We start from the raw sequence: 13,947 nt of genomic DNA on the forward strand, positions 1-13,947 counted from the left end.
TTACCATTGCTACTGTTAAATGTAATTAGTGAACAAGCATGTTAAGAACTAAACTAGAGATTACCTTTTCTATGCGACATACATATCTATAGCTTAGTTTCCCAGTGATGATTGTTAGGGGAGCTGTTTAGAAGTGCATTGCGTTTCAGAAGAAAAAACATAACCACAGACGAATTAGTGGCTATGATTGTACTTGTATCAGTATAGATAGAACAACATTAAATAGCAGCTTCTTAATTTATCCTCCCTCATTTATGGGATCATCTATGCATTCAGTAAACATGAGAACAAGGTTCACTGGCAGAGATGAATAAGCCATCAAATTATTAGGTGTCGATAGAAGTGAGAAACTGAAAGAGACTTTCCACAACAAATTTTATCTCACATAACTAAGGTGACAAATTTCAGAACCATAGGGGCAAACACAAATGAAATACAGAGACAGAAATGAATTAGAGCTAGGGGTCAACAGATGCATAGACAACACTGGGCTCCTTCCTTTCAAACATTCCTTCCTCTACAGAAACTGCACAAGGCAAAGACAGATGAATCACAGTATTAGAAAGGTGTATAAAGAAAGAAATCTTAAGTTGTATTAACATCAAAAAGGCCAAGATTTAAGCACTTATTACTTACCGTAGATTTTACCATCACATTCGTGCTTCATCACAAATATACAAATAATTCGCAAGGAGAATGTTTGTTCATCCTAGCCACTCAAACTCAAAAGCACTCTTACCTATCAACTACTTCTCACTAGGCTAAAGTTCACAATTTTTTGAACACTGTAGAGCCGAAGAGAATTCAAAATACCTTGCAGCCACTAAAGGGGATGCCAACACATAAGATACTATAACAAGAAAACCAGGATAAGCTAGACCTTTATTGACACAATACTACAACACTAATAACAACAATAGCTATGGTCTATGCCTCAATCCTAAGTCCTAACACAATATTACAATATGGAATTTTTCTAAGAATGAAGGACATTGATAACACTAGAAGGAAGTGCCCAAGCTTGGGTCAATGGCAAAGCCGCCAAGGTAGTACAAAAATAAATGGGGAGGGAACAGGAAAGTTTGAATTTCAAAATGCTCCCAGGCACATTCCCCAAGAATATGACCTAACCTATCTTCCATTCCCTTTCGCTCTCTGGTGATCTTTCTGATCAGCGAAATCAACCCCTCTCGTCCTCCTCCTCTTCTTTATCTCTCCCTCCTCTTTCTTCTGATACCCACTTCTCCATTGATTCTCATCCCTCTTCTCTATCTTTTCTCTCCTCTCTCTTCTGAAACCCTTTTCACCATTGATCTGATGGAATTATTTTGCTGTGGGCTTCTAGTCTGATCTTATGATGTCTCAAGAATTTCAGGTGCACAGGGGGACTTGTACGAATGGACCGAAAGGAGTAGGAAGTGCATCACTAGAACCCAGTTTACCAAGAGAACAATGATATGGTTGATACAAAGGCTGAAATAAGCTTCTATGGTAAAAGGGAACTCGGTCAGAAGGTGGAAGAGGTGAGAAATTTTCTCTGAAACTTATTGTGCAAGGAATTTCAACAAGTTTGGACGATACATCAGCATCATAAACTTGAAAGGCAGAAGAAGATCAATGTTGATAATCCCTGAAATAACCTTTAAATCAGGTTGGATGTTCATTGCAGCAAAGGTGGAAAGATTTATTAACTTCCACAGGAATGAGAAAGTTCCAATGGAACCTAGATTGACTGACAAGAACATCCCTTACGCTGATGCCCTTCGAAGTAGTAAATGGTCCAACATAGGGTAAAGTTCATTCAATGCAGAAATCTCATTGAAGGGGGGAGTAGTTTGCATTAATGACGGACCCAACAAACAAAATGAAGTTCTTAGTAGAACTTTGGTTGGCAACTTCAAGGATGTGGATACACCATCCCTCTCAGAGATTAGAAGATGGTCCTCTAGCATGTGGAAGCAAATCTTTGGGCTGAACATATATGAAATGGGAAATAAAATTTTCCTTTTTGAGTTTTCCTCGAAAGCAGCCGCAGAACAAGTGATGAATGGTGATTGGCTTTGGAAACAAATGCACATCAGGTTCAATGGTGGAGCCCTACGGTTGGAGCAATTGAAGAAAAAGCAAAACCTAATTCAACATGGATTAGAATTGTTGGCCTGCCTCTTCATCTTTGGTCGCAGAAAAGTTTCAAGGCCATTGGAGATTTTTATGGCGGCTGGATAGAAACAGAGGAAGAAACACAACTAAGAAATCATCTAAAGTGGGCCAGAATCAAAATCCTTGGAGATGGAACATCTATCCCAAAGGAAGTGACTATCGAGAGTGGTGGATTTTTCTTCACAACTCAGATATGGGCAGAAGCGCCGGTGAGATTTCACGTTGGAGAAGGGGAAGAAGAAGGGGTTCAAGTCTTGGACTAACATATATTGAGGGAAAACACAAAGGGTAAAGAAACAACTCATAACAGCCTGTCTCTTAAAAAGTTAGTGCTCCCAGCACGTGTGCCCCCACGTGAGGAACTTTTTAAAAAAAAATTGGGCCAGTCCCACATATCTTATGCTGAAGACGCAAATAGAGGCCCAAATTTTCTCTCTTTGGACCAAACTCGATTTTCCCAACCATCAGTCTCTTTTAATAAACACATGGTTGCACATGAAGCTCTCAAATCCCCCTCTAAAGATCTAAACGATCTTAAAACTTTGGCTTCTAATTTCTTAGAAGCGCTCAAAGACTGGGAGTTATCTGTAACAGAAATTGGAAACGTCAAGAAGATTGCAAACACCACAAAAAATAAAGAGGCTCGCACGCAGAATGAGCAAAGCACAAAGATTAATGAAATTGACTAGAATGTTGAATCTCCTAAGTTCTCAGAAGGAAAAGGAATATAGATGAAGACACCTCTGGGGTAGAAATGATAGGAACAAACATGCAGCTACAACAAATTCATGATGTTGAACTTGTAGCCACACATAATCTGATTGACCAAGAGGAAATCGAAACAGAGGCATCAAATTGGGTAAATTCCCACATTATAGAACTGAGCAATACTTACGGGGTAGCTTTTGAAGGCTTTGAAAAGGAGACTAGCACTCCTCATGAAGATTGATGAGAGAAAGGTTGCATTGGACAAAAAGGACCAAGGGAAATCAAGCACGACACCGAAAAGCAGGAGGATTGGAAAGAATGAACTGAAAAATCTTCAATCCAGTCTTAATAAAGAGGTAGAAGGTGGTCGGAGTAGAGGGAGAGTTCTCAGTTTGACCTTTAATGATAGTTAATCTTGTCACTTGGAATGTAAGGGGACTTAACAGTACTTCCAGTAGAAATCTTGTTAAGTGCTCTTTACAGGAGTGAAAGGCGGATGTATACTGCTTTCAAGAAACTAAGGTGAGTAAGGATGTGGAGGGTATGGTCATGTAGATGGATGAGATGTGGCTACATAGAAGCTAATGGTAGCAGTGGGGGGATATTGTTTATGCGGGATAACATAATTTGGGTTGGTACCATGATGGAAGTAGGGCAACACTCGATAACATACAAGTTTGTCTCGGTGCAAAACTCTTTTACTTGGGTATCTCACTGGGGTTTATGCACCCCATACCAGAGGTGAAAAGTTAGAATGTTGGGAAGAAATTGCAGCAATGAAGGAACTGTGTGAAGGTCCTTGGATTTCCTGTGGGGACTTTAATACAGTCAGATACATGAGAGAAAGAAGAGGATGCAATAGGATCACAAATGTTATGTCTGATTTCTCTAAGTGGATAGAAGATATGGAACTTCATGATCCCCACTTGAATGGGGGAAATTCACATGGTTCAGGGGAGTCAATCACCAAAGTGCTGCCAGGTTAGATAGATTTCTCTATTCCATGGAGTGGGAGGAAGCTTTTAAAAATATCAGCTAGAAGATACTACCTAGAGTGATTTCTGATCATAGCCCGATTATGCTTGAATGTGGGAATTGGGAGCAGAAAAGCTCTTACTTTAAGTTTGAAAACTGGTGGCTCAATGTGGAAGGCTTCAATAATATGGTACAGGGATGGTGGAATGGGTTTGTGGTGGAAGGTTGTCCAGATTACAAATTTAGCATCAAACTAAAGATGTTGAAACAAAAACTCAAAGAATGGAGTAAAACAACCTTCGGTGAGTATACCAATAAGAGGAACAACTTGTTAGAGGAGCTGGCTGAAATTGATATGACTCAAGATGGTAGGGACCTGACTGAAGATGAAATGATGGTAAGAGCAACAATATTAGTGGAATTGAAGGTCCTGGCCAAGAATGAAGAGGCTAGTTGGAGATCGAAATCAAGAGTTTTATGGTTAAAACAAGGAGATAACAATACTAAAATTTTCCAACGAATAGCAACAGCTCACAGAAGATACAATACTATTGATAGGTTGGTGGTAAGGGGGGAGGAAGTTCAGGACCTTGCAAAGATTAAGGTGGCCATGATCGACTTTTACAAAGATCTGTATACAGAATCAGAGACATGGAGACCTTCTTTTGAGCTTATGGATTGTCTAAAAGTTTCCCGAAAGGAACAAGAGTGGTTGGAGAGGCCTTTTACAAAAGCAGAAGTACTACAAATTGTTAAGCAATGTGATGGAGATAAAGCTCTAGGCCCGGATGGTTTTACCATGAATTTCTTCAAAATATGTTGGGAAATATTGAGAGAAAACCTGATGCAGACTGTCTAGAACTTTCATCATAATGAGATCTTTGAGAAATCTTTTAATGCCACCTTCATAGCTCTAATTCCAAAAAAGATAGGAGCAGAAGAATCAAAAGATTTCAGACCTATTAGTTTGATAGGAGAAGTGTACAAAATCATCTTTAAACTTATCACTGAAAGGTTGAAAACTGTCATGGGGAAATTGGTAGATGAATACCAAATGACCTTTTTGAAAGGAAGGCAGATTCTAGATGCAACTATGTTGGCCAATGAACTGGTGGACTCTAGGGTGAAACAAAAGACACTTGGAATTCTGTGTAAGCTTGACATTGAGAAGGCCTATGACCATGTCAATTGGAATTTCCTTCTTAAAATTCTAAAAGATATGGGGTTTGGCAACAAATGGATCATATTTTGCATATCCAATGTGAAATTTTCACTTATCATAAATGGGAGCACTGAAGGTTTTTTTTAAGTCCCAGATGGGATTGAGGCAAGGATACCCTATATCTCCCTTTCTATTTTTACTGGCAATGGAAGGATTAAGGGAGATGCTTTGGAGGTTACACATCTCCTGTATGCAGATGACTCATTAGTTCTTTGTGAAGCCGAGGAGATTTAAATCAGGCACCTAAGGGCAATTCTCACCATTTTCGAAGGTATTTCTGGATTACATGTTAACTGGAATAAGAGTTCCCTATTTCCTGTCAATCAAGTTGACAATATGCAATCCTTAACCGAGACTCTCGGTTGCCAGGTAGCTTCCCTACCTACAAAATACCTTGGAATACCACTGGGAGCTAAGAACAAAGAGTTGGAAGTAAAGATGTGAAAATAAGCTTACAAGATGGAAGAGTCGATATTTATCCCTTGGAGGGAAGTTGACACTCATTAAATCGGTGTTGGATGGCCTTCCCATTTATATGATGAGTCTTTTCCCAATACCTAAAATCATTGAAAAGAGAATCAATCAACTGAGAAGATCTTTTATCTGGCAAGGAAACAAGGAGAAAAAAGGGTACAACCTGGTGAAGTGGGATATCCTAACACTCAACAAAAAATAAGGGGGCCTAGGTGTAAAGATTCTCAGCAAACAGAATGCATGCCTACTACAAAAATGGTTATGGAGATTTTGCATAGAAGATATGGCTCTGTGGAGAAGGTTCATCACCGAAAAATATGGGTTGCTCAATTAGTGGACAACTGAGGAGGTTTTGGGTACTTTTGGGTGTAGTGTATGGAAAACCATCAGGAAATTATGGACGAAATTCAACGTCAATATTTCATTTAGAGTGGGTGATGGAGCGAAGATTGATTTTTGGAATGAGCTTTGGATAGGTGATGATACTCTAAGAAGCACTTTTCCTCAACTATACATCATAAGCCTTCAAAAAAATGCCACTGTATCTCAGGTTTGGAGCTAGCAAGAATGGAACTTGATTTTTAGTAGAGCTTTGAATGACTGGGAAATTGATGGAGTAGCAGGCCTGCTTGAGGCTTTAAACTCCTTTTCAGGTATCTCTATGGGGCCAGACAAACCAGTTTGGAGTCTACATAGTAGAAGTTTTTTTTACCCTAAAATCTTGCTACTGGAAGATGAACAACAGGCAATCTTTGATAGATATATGGCCCTGAAAGTTAATTTGGAAAGTCAAAAGCCCACGGAAAGTTTCATGTTTCTCTTGGCTTGTGATCAGAAGAGCATGTCTAACTCATGAGGTGTTACAAAGAAGAGGTTTACATATTTGCTCAATGTGCTTTATGTGTGATCAGGAAACAGAGGTAAATAGTCATTTGTTTCTACACTGCAAAACAACTGCAAATATGTGAAACATGTTCTTACGTATTCTGGGAGTAAGTTGGGTAATGCCTAAAACCACCCTAGAGCTACTCAACAGTTGGAAAGGAATTGGAAGAAGAGGGCAGGGCAAAGATTGGTAGATGAACATTCCAATTTGTATCTGGTGGACTTTATGGAAGGAAAGAAATACCAGATGTTTTGAAGGCAAAAGCTGCAACGCACAGAAGATCAAAATGAAATGCCTAAGCCTTCTATTTTTTTTTGTGTAAACAGAATATGGTGGGGGAGGTAGTAACTCTAGTTGGTTTCATAGGCAAATTGTAAAGCTTTTTAGTTTTGTGAAGAATGTGTCCCACCCATTGTGGGTTGTAAGTGCCCCACCTCATCATTCTTTTGATGATGATTTTTTGTGAATACAAAGTTACTTTCTCAAAAAAAGAAAAAGAAAAAGATGTGTAGTCGGCGCATATCGTGAGTTCGAATCTAGTCGTGGAATCAAATCTAGTAGTTCAGTACAAAATGGTACAGTTGTTGGCTTTTATTCATCAAATTTCAAGGGTAGACACATCTAATTTCTACAACACCATACCTATTGTAATCCCATAAGTGAATACGCAGACCTTACTCAAAAGAAAAGTTTTTGAAGTAGGAGCCAAAAAATATGATAGCAAAATAACAAGATACAAAACAAATGAAGCAACAGATAAGTACTACACACTAAAAAATGAGAAGATATGCAACTACTAAATAATACTACTAGTACTGAGAAGAGAAACGTAGGAGGGGATCACCCCCTACTCTCTCACATGAAGTGAGACAATACTCGATTTTCTACCATCACTCAACCCTAATCCTCCACCACCATACAGCTATCTAAGGTCTTGGTAAATCGAACTTGTGTCACTTGTCTAATCACCTCCACCCCCCCCCCCTCTCGGTTCATTTTTAGCCTACCTCTACCTCTCCGAACACCTGCCAAAACCAATCTCTCACACCTCTTCATTGACGCCTCCACACACCTTTTTTTTCACATGACAAAATCATCTCAACCTTGCTTTCGTCATCTTGTCCTCCATGAGGGACACTCTCATCTTACCTTGTATAACTTCGTTCTTAATGATATCTCTCCTAGTATGTCCACACATCTATTTGAGCACCCTCAATTTCGCTACTTTTATGTTATGAAGGTGTGCATTCTTGACTGGCCTAGACATTGCCTCATACAAGTACAACCAATGTTGGTCTAATCTGACCACCACTCTGTAGAACTTACTTTAAGCCTCGAAAACACATACTTATCACTTAGTACCCCAAAAGTGAGCTTCCATTTCACCTACCCCGCTCCAGTCCAATCCGATGTGCCTTATACAACAAACACAAATCCTATGTCCCTTACCATATTACAGCTAAACACATAAACATAAACAATTAAAAATATTATCAAGTTGACTCAATAAGAAATTCCAAGTCTCTGTAGAACTGGAGAGAGTGAATTAAACCAGTTTGTAATCGTTCTATTCCAAGATCAAGGTACACTCGCAAATGTATCTAATTTTCCAATTCAGACATGATTATTTTAAAAGCACATCATAGAATTGCAATGGAAATTAATTTATTAGCTTTCATACTATTAATTTGCTTAAACGAAAAAATAATTACCCGATTAGGAATCTAGAGCTCAAGCACGGGTTCTTCTTTCTGATTAGAAAAATAGTGCAGGATATAAGGGGTGATTCGAATTACGGCAACCCAAACTCCAAAGAGGGCCACATGAGTCCCTAGCTGCTTCAGAGCATCTGCCTTTTCAGGTTTACCCAACTTTGGAGGCATCGTTTCGTCTTTGCGGATTTCTCTTCTCAGAACTAAAACCCTAGCCTAGCCTTGATTACTTCACCATCAATCAAACTTGTTGTTCAAATATATGGACTACTAGGCCGGGTTTGGAATAAATCTGGCCTGTTTAGTTTACAATATCTTCCAAAATGTCGAAAATGATATTCAGTTAGGGGTGTCAACATGAGCCCAAATATAGGTAATTCGTCCAGAATTTTATGGGCTGGACTTAAGATAATTTGAATTTGGTTCAATCTCAACCTATTGAGGCCTTAACCCATTTTAAAAGAACCCTCAATTGAGCCCCATTTAATATGCAATTTCAACCCGTTTGAAGACTCTTTATTTCCATTGATGTAATGTATGATTCTATATTGAATGTATGAATTATTATCTATTTATATCTTCTAGGATTTATTTATCCATTTATAACTCTTTTTTTTAAAATTCTTAAGTTGAAATTAAAATTGTGGTTATAAAAGTTAAATAACAATATGTTTAAGTTATTGAGACTAAGCAAGTCAAATTGGACTGGTCATAACCCAGCATGATTTTTAGCCCATTTGAACACAACCCATTTGAGCCCAAAGTAAACTTGGGCGGATCATGATCCAACCCAATTTCTATTTCAACTCATTTCAATATCTCGAATTTCAACTAAACCTACCCATTCGACACCCTTATATTTAGTAGTATAAGATAACTTCAAACAAAATGGTATATTTTTTCTTCTTCTTTTTATTCTTACTTATTGTATAACACAATTTTTTAAAATTTATAGCAATTACCCTTCGGGGTGGCCCAGTGGTTTGGGCTTGGGACTTCCATGTTGGAGGTCTCAAGTTCGAAACCCCTTGCCAGCGAAAGCAAGGGGTTTGCCTTCTGGGTCGAGCTCGTCGCACCAGGCTTGCCTAGTGTGGGTTACCTCTCCTATTTGGTTTGCGAGCTATTGCATAGGAGCGGGGGTTTTACCCTGTGCGCACCCAAAGGGTAGCGGCTGCGGGTTTCCCTTGTCATCAAATTTTTTTTTTATAGCAATTAAAATATGATATTTTGATCAAGTGGGTATTAAATTTTAAATATAAAAAAAGAGCTTACATCAAACGGGTCTTGTAAATATGGACAAATCTTTACTATTATGTCAAGACTCTGATCTGTTGTGATTGACAGCCACACTAACCTTCTGGTGGGAGAATCAACTATCAACCCAAACCTAACACATCAAACCATTTTAAAATCAAGTTATGATATAAAATACTAAGAAAAGAGTCTTAAAACAATTAGAAGTTTGAGTTTCCATAAACTCAACCAGTCAATTAAATCAATTACAGAATAAACTCCCTAGAACCTAAAAGTCATAGTACCAAAACATCTAATAGTCTAGGATAGGGGATGCAACCCAAAAAATAAAGAATAAAAACATAGAAGGTTTGAGTTCGAACAGTGGATTAAGAAGGAAAGAGGAATCCAGAGCAACCCGGGGGAAGTGACTCACCCTTGGAATCAGATAGTAGAGGTCTCACAGTTGAGGTCTCTAAACAACCTTCATAATATGTCTTGTACTTAACAAAGAAAAAACAAGTGCAATATCAGTGAACAATAATCGTGTACTGGTACAATCATCGGCTGGTTCCAATTGTATAAAATATGAACAAGCAACCCCAACTTAGTAAAATAGATAACATACGATTGAATCACAATCATAACATATCCCGGAATCTCAGTCCTCACCCTGTGTTGATATGCATAACAAACATGAACAACCACAACACAACAAGCCAACATGGTTCTCTCACGGAAACCACACAAAAACTGTCAGTGTATCAGTGTGGTACTCGAGCCAACCATTTATGGATATCTCTGTACCACAATGGTATTTGAACCAACCGTTAGTATATATCATGCGTGATATTCAAGTCAACTATAGGGATATCATGTACCATGCATGGTACTCGAGTCAACCATCAAACACACATCACAATCACAACCACAATGAATAACAGTCACACTTGTATACCCAAGTAAACACATTCATTGCATGTGATTGCCAATATTTTACGTTTCAATTCATACTCTTTCCTCCCTATTCATATATCATTCATATAATACTAATTAAGTAGTTGACAAACATATATAACATAAACGAGAAAACAAACAACCATCATCTACCTCGAATCAAGCCTTGGAAGCTCTTTTGAGCCTGAAACTAAGACTTGTGATGAATTCTAGTTTGTTCTTGGTCTAAAACAATACAAAATACACAATCAATAAATAAGGGCCTAAAAATACCCGAATTATAATCAAATCCTAACACTCATATGATTTCCATGATAAACCCTACCCAAAGGTCTTTCCACCATTAGTTCAAGTCAAACTTTGCCCTAAGGTCACCCAATAAGGATCTTAAGGCCTCAAAATCACAATACCAAAGTAGGGAAAGTAATTAACTTACCTTTATCAATGAAATTGATGGAAATAGGTTGAAATTCACCCCAAGGCGGCCCTTTCCTCTACCCAAAACAAGTTTGTAGAATTATGAGCGATTTAGGGGAAATTTCTACATAAACTCGCGACTAACTCCACTATAGCATTTTCGCCATAGCGGGACCACCCGCTATAGCAGGAATTAATTCCCCCGCTATAACGGATTCCATGGGACAAAGACTTGAAATTCTCTCCAAAAGTCCATATTTTGCAAAAACACCTTCGAACCTTGATGTTCAAAACTAACCTTTTCACGTCAAGTTCGATATCAAGAATTTTACTTATTCGAATTCGATTATGAAAAGTCTTATAGTTTCCTTAATGGCTTAGCTATTAGAAAAACTAATTTAAGTTTAAACATTTTACCCAATCTATTTCCGGATTGTCCTAGACCTCACCTTGCTCAGATTAAAGAATGTCCAAATTTGGGCGTGAGGGGGAAGAGTGATGAATGGAATGTCCCACATCGATATAAGGCTTGGGCAATTCTTCTACCTTTGAGCTAACTTTTGAGTGTAAGTTAAGACTAAAACCTAATTTAACAACTTATTAGAATCAAACTCATGAAGTTCGATATTACCCCCGAACTATGAGGAGGTTGTGAATATACTCATGGTCCATGATTATGCACACCCCAAATTGGACAGTGTATACCAGATAAAAAATATTTGAATCTAGGCATGATGAGGAAGGGTGAAGAATGGAATGTCCCACATTAGTGAATGAATAGAATCTTGGGCTTAAAACTCCTTATAAGACTTTAGCAATCCTCATTCCTTTGAACCTATTTTGAGTTGTGACGTAGCTCAACACCTAATTAAATATGATATTAGAGTCAGACCCAATGTGAGATCCCAAGATATCGAAAAATTGTGGGGGTGGGGGTGGAAATACCTCCCCACCGTCCGTCCATGAATGTGCATGAACTAGATCAGATAGTGAAATCTCAAATAAAGAATGTCTGAACTGGGGCATATAGGTGGGAAGCGATGATGAATGGAATGTCCAATCTAGACATTCTTTATTGGGGGCTTCACTATCTGGTCTATTGTGTGCACATTCAGGAACGGGAGGAGGGGATAGTGATGATGAATGGGTTGTCCCACCTGATGAATGAACGTAATCCTCGAATCCTTAAGGTGTGGGTTAGGACAAAGACCAATATAACAGATGTCCAACATTGAAAAATTGAGAATAAAATGTGTTTGAGTTTAATTACATGTAAAAATTGAACCTTTGTCTTAATTCTGCGTAAAATATTTATGGAGAAAGTAATTTTAAGAGTCAACAATAATTGAGTGATCCTTCTTTTAAAAGTTTTCTTAAGTCATAATAATGATTTTTTTTAGCACTCGAATTTAAGCTAGAGTAATTTAATATATGGGATTTGGAAGGGTGATATGTAAGAAACCTTACCCCTACTTTTTAAAGCTAAAAGTGCTTTTTTTGTTAGATTTTTTATTCAATTTGAAATAAAAAGAAACAAGATTTTATTAGTAAATTTTGTTTATGTTCCAAGATGGAGAAAATGAATATGTTTCTTTTAAAATTTTGATTACTTCTTGTCTTATGAGTAAATATTTTAGGCAGAATTAAGACAAATGTTCAATTTTCATATGTAATTAAACTCAAAAAAATTTTTGTTCTCGATTTTCTAATGTTGGACATTTGTTATATTACGTCTTTGACCTAACTCTTAACTCTGTAATGTCCATCTACCATGGATCTAAGCCATGGATATAGAGATCTGCAAAGCAGCTAAGCCATGGATATAGAGAGCTGCAAAGCAGCTAAGAATAAACAACTAAGATGGAGAAGAAAAATAGTTTACAGAGAAAAGGAAGAGTAGGAGCAACTTTTGGATGGCTTTTGGACGGACCCTAATCTATTTTATCACTAAAGAGTAAGAGAAAAATTAAAAGAATCCGTATTTTCTAGGTTCCGTCTCATCAGACCCGCTATAGCAGTTGGCACGCTGCTACAGTGGCGTCGTTATAGCAGGAATATTTCCGCTATGATAGGATGAAGTCAGCTCGGGTCAATTTTAAATTTCAAAATTTTCTTGTATCATCCCCATTTTTAAAGTGACGTGTATTTTTAAAAAATTCAAAATTTCGCACGAGGTGCCTTTTGAATAACGACGGAGTATGTCGTTACAACAAAACTAAAAATTATTATCGTTTAGATTTTCTTTTAGTTTTATTATTTTCCTAATATTGTAATATTCTCTTTCCTAATTTTATAAGAATTATTATATTTAAAAAAAAATAAAAAAATCGCTCCTTCCTTTTTTCTAAAGATAAAATGTGACTTTAAAATTAATGTGATAATATCTCTTCAACTAATAATAAAATTATTGTATTTACTAGAAGGGTTCAAGAACGCTTGTTGAATAATTATATTAATCAAAATTTTAATACTCTGCTTGGTATATTTATGATGAAGTCTTATAAACCTCGAAAAGACACTTTGTAAGAAGTTGGCAAAATGTGATGAAGAAAAATTGTGAAGAATGATAAATAATAATAATAATAAGTTTATCAACTAGTTGGATTGACTACACGAGGAAGGACAAAAAAGAAAATTCAAAAGGTAATAATTGTTATTCTATACCAGTTTCAGATCCAAAACCTATTCCTGCTAATCTTGATGCATTGTCATGGGATGAAGATACTAATATTTTTAATTTTTGGGACAATACTCCAGAGTTAGCTATGCATGATGCACATATTAAGGCAGATTTGTGGTGTATTTATTTTAGCCTATTTGGCCAAGCTTTTAGAAGATCAAATTTGATTTTATATTAATTATTAAAAAGTATATTTTAGAGAATGAGGATATTTGGTCAAATTTTAATAAATAAATAAGTGTTGTTAAATAGTAGAAGAAGTTAGTGTTATTTTTTCAAATTTTCTTAAATTGAATCTGACATAACCACCAAGAAGGACTGTAATGTAGTGGTAAATATTTTTTCATCTTTAATTCAAGGTCTTAGATTTAAGTTCCTTTGGACCTTAGGTACAGATTCACCTTTGCTAGGCAACGCTCTAACCCCCTCCCTCCATGTGGGACTTTCTAATGCGAACTCAAATTTAGTTGGATCCCAATGTAAATATCAAACATCGGGGGGGGGGGGGGGGGATTAAAAAAAT

General features: G+C 37.1%; 1 long non-coding RNA gene across 1 annotated transcript; it reads right to left on the bottom strand.

The window, feature by feature from the left end:
- Window positions 1–215: 215 nt before the first annotated feature.
- On the bottom strand, window positions 216–8,532 carry LOC107061007 (uncharacterized). Its single transcript, XR_001473705.1, has 2 exons — window positions 8,138–8,532; window positions 216–526 (listed from the first exon to the last, which is right to left on the bottom strand). It is a non-coding gene; the product is annotated as an uncharacterized lncRNA (long non-coding RNA).
- Between the last annotated feature and the right edge of the window lie 5,415 nt (window positions 8,533–13,947).

The sequence above is a fragment of the Solanum tuberosum genome, unplaced genomic scaffold, assembly GCF_000226075.1.
Source record: "Solanum tuberosum cultivar DM 1-3 516 R44 unplaced genomic scaffold, SolTub_3.0 scf00112, whole genome shotgun sequence".
Classification (NCBI taxonomy): Eukaryota; Viridiplantae; Streptophyta; class Magnoliopsida; order Solanales; family Solanaceae; genus Solanum; species Solanum tuberosum.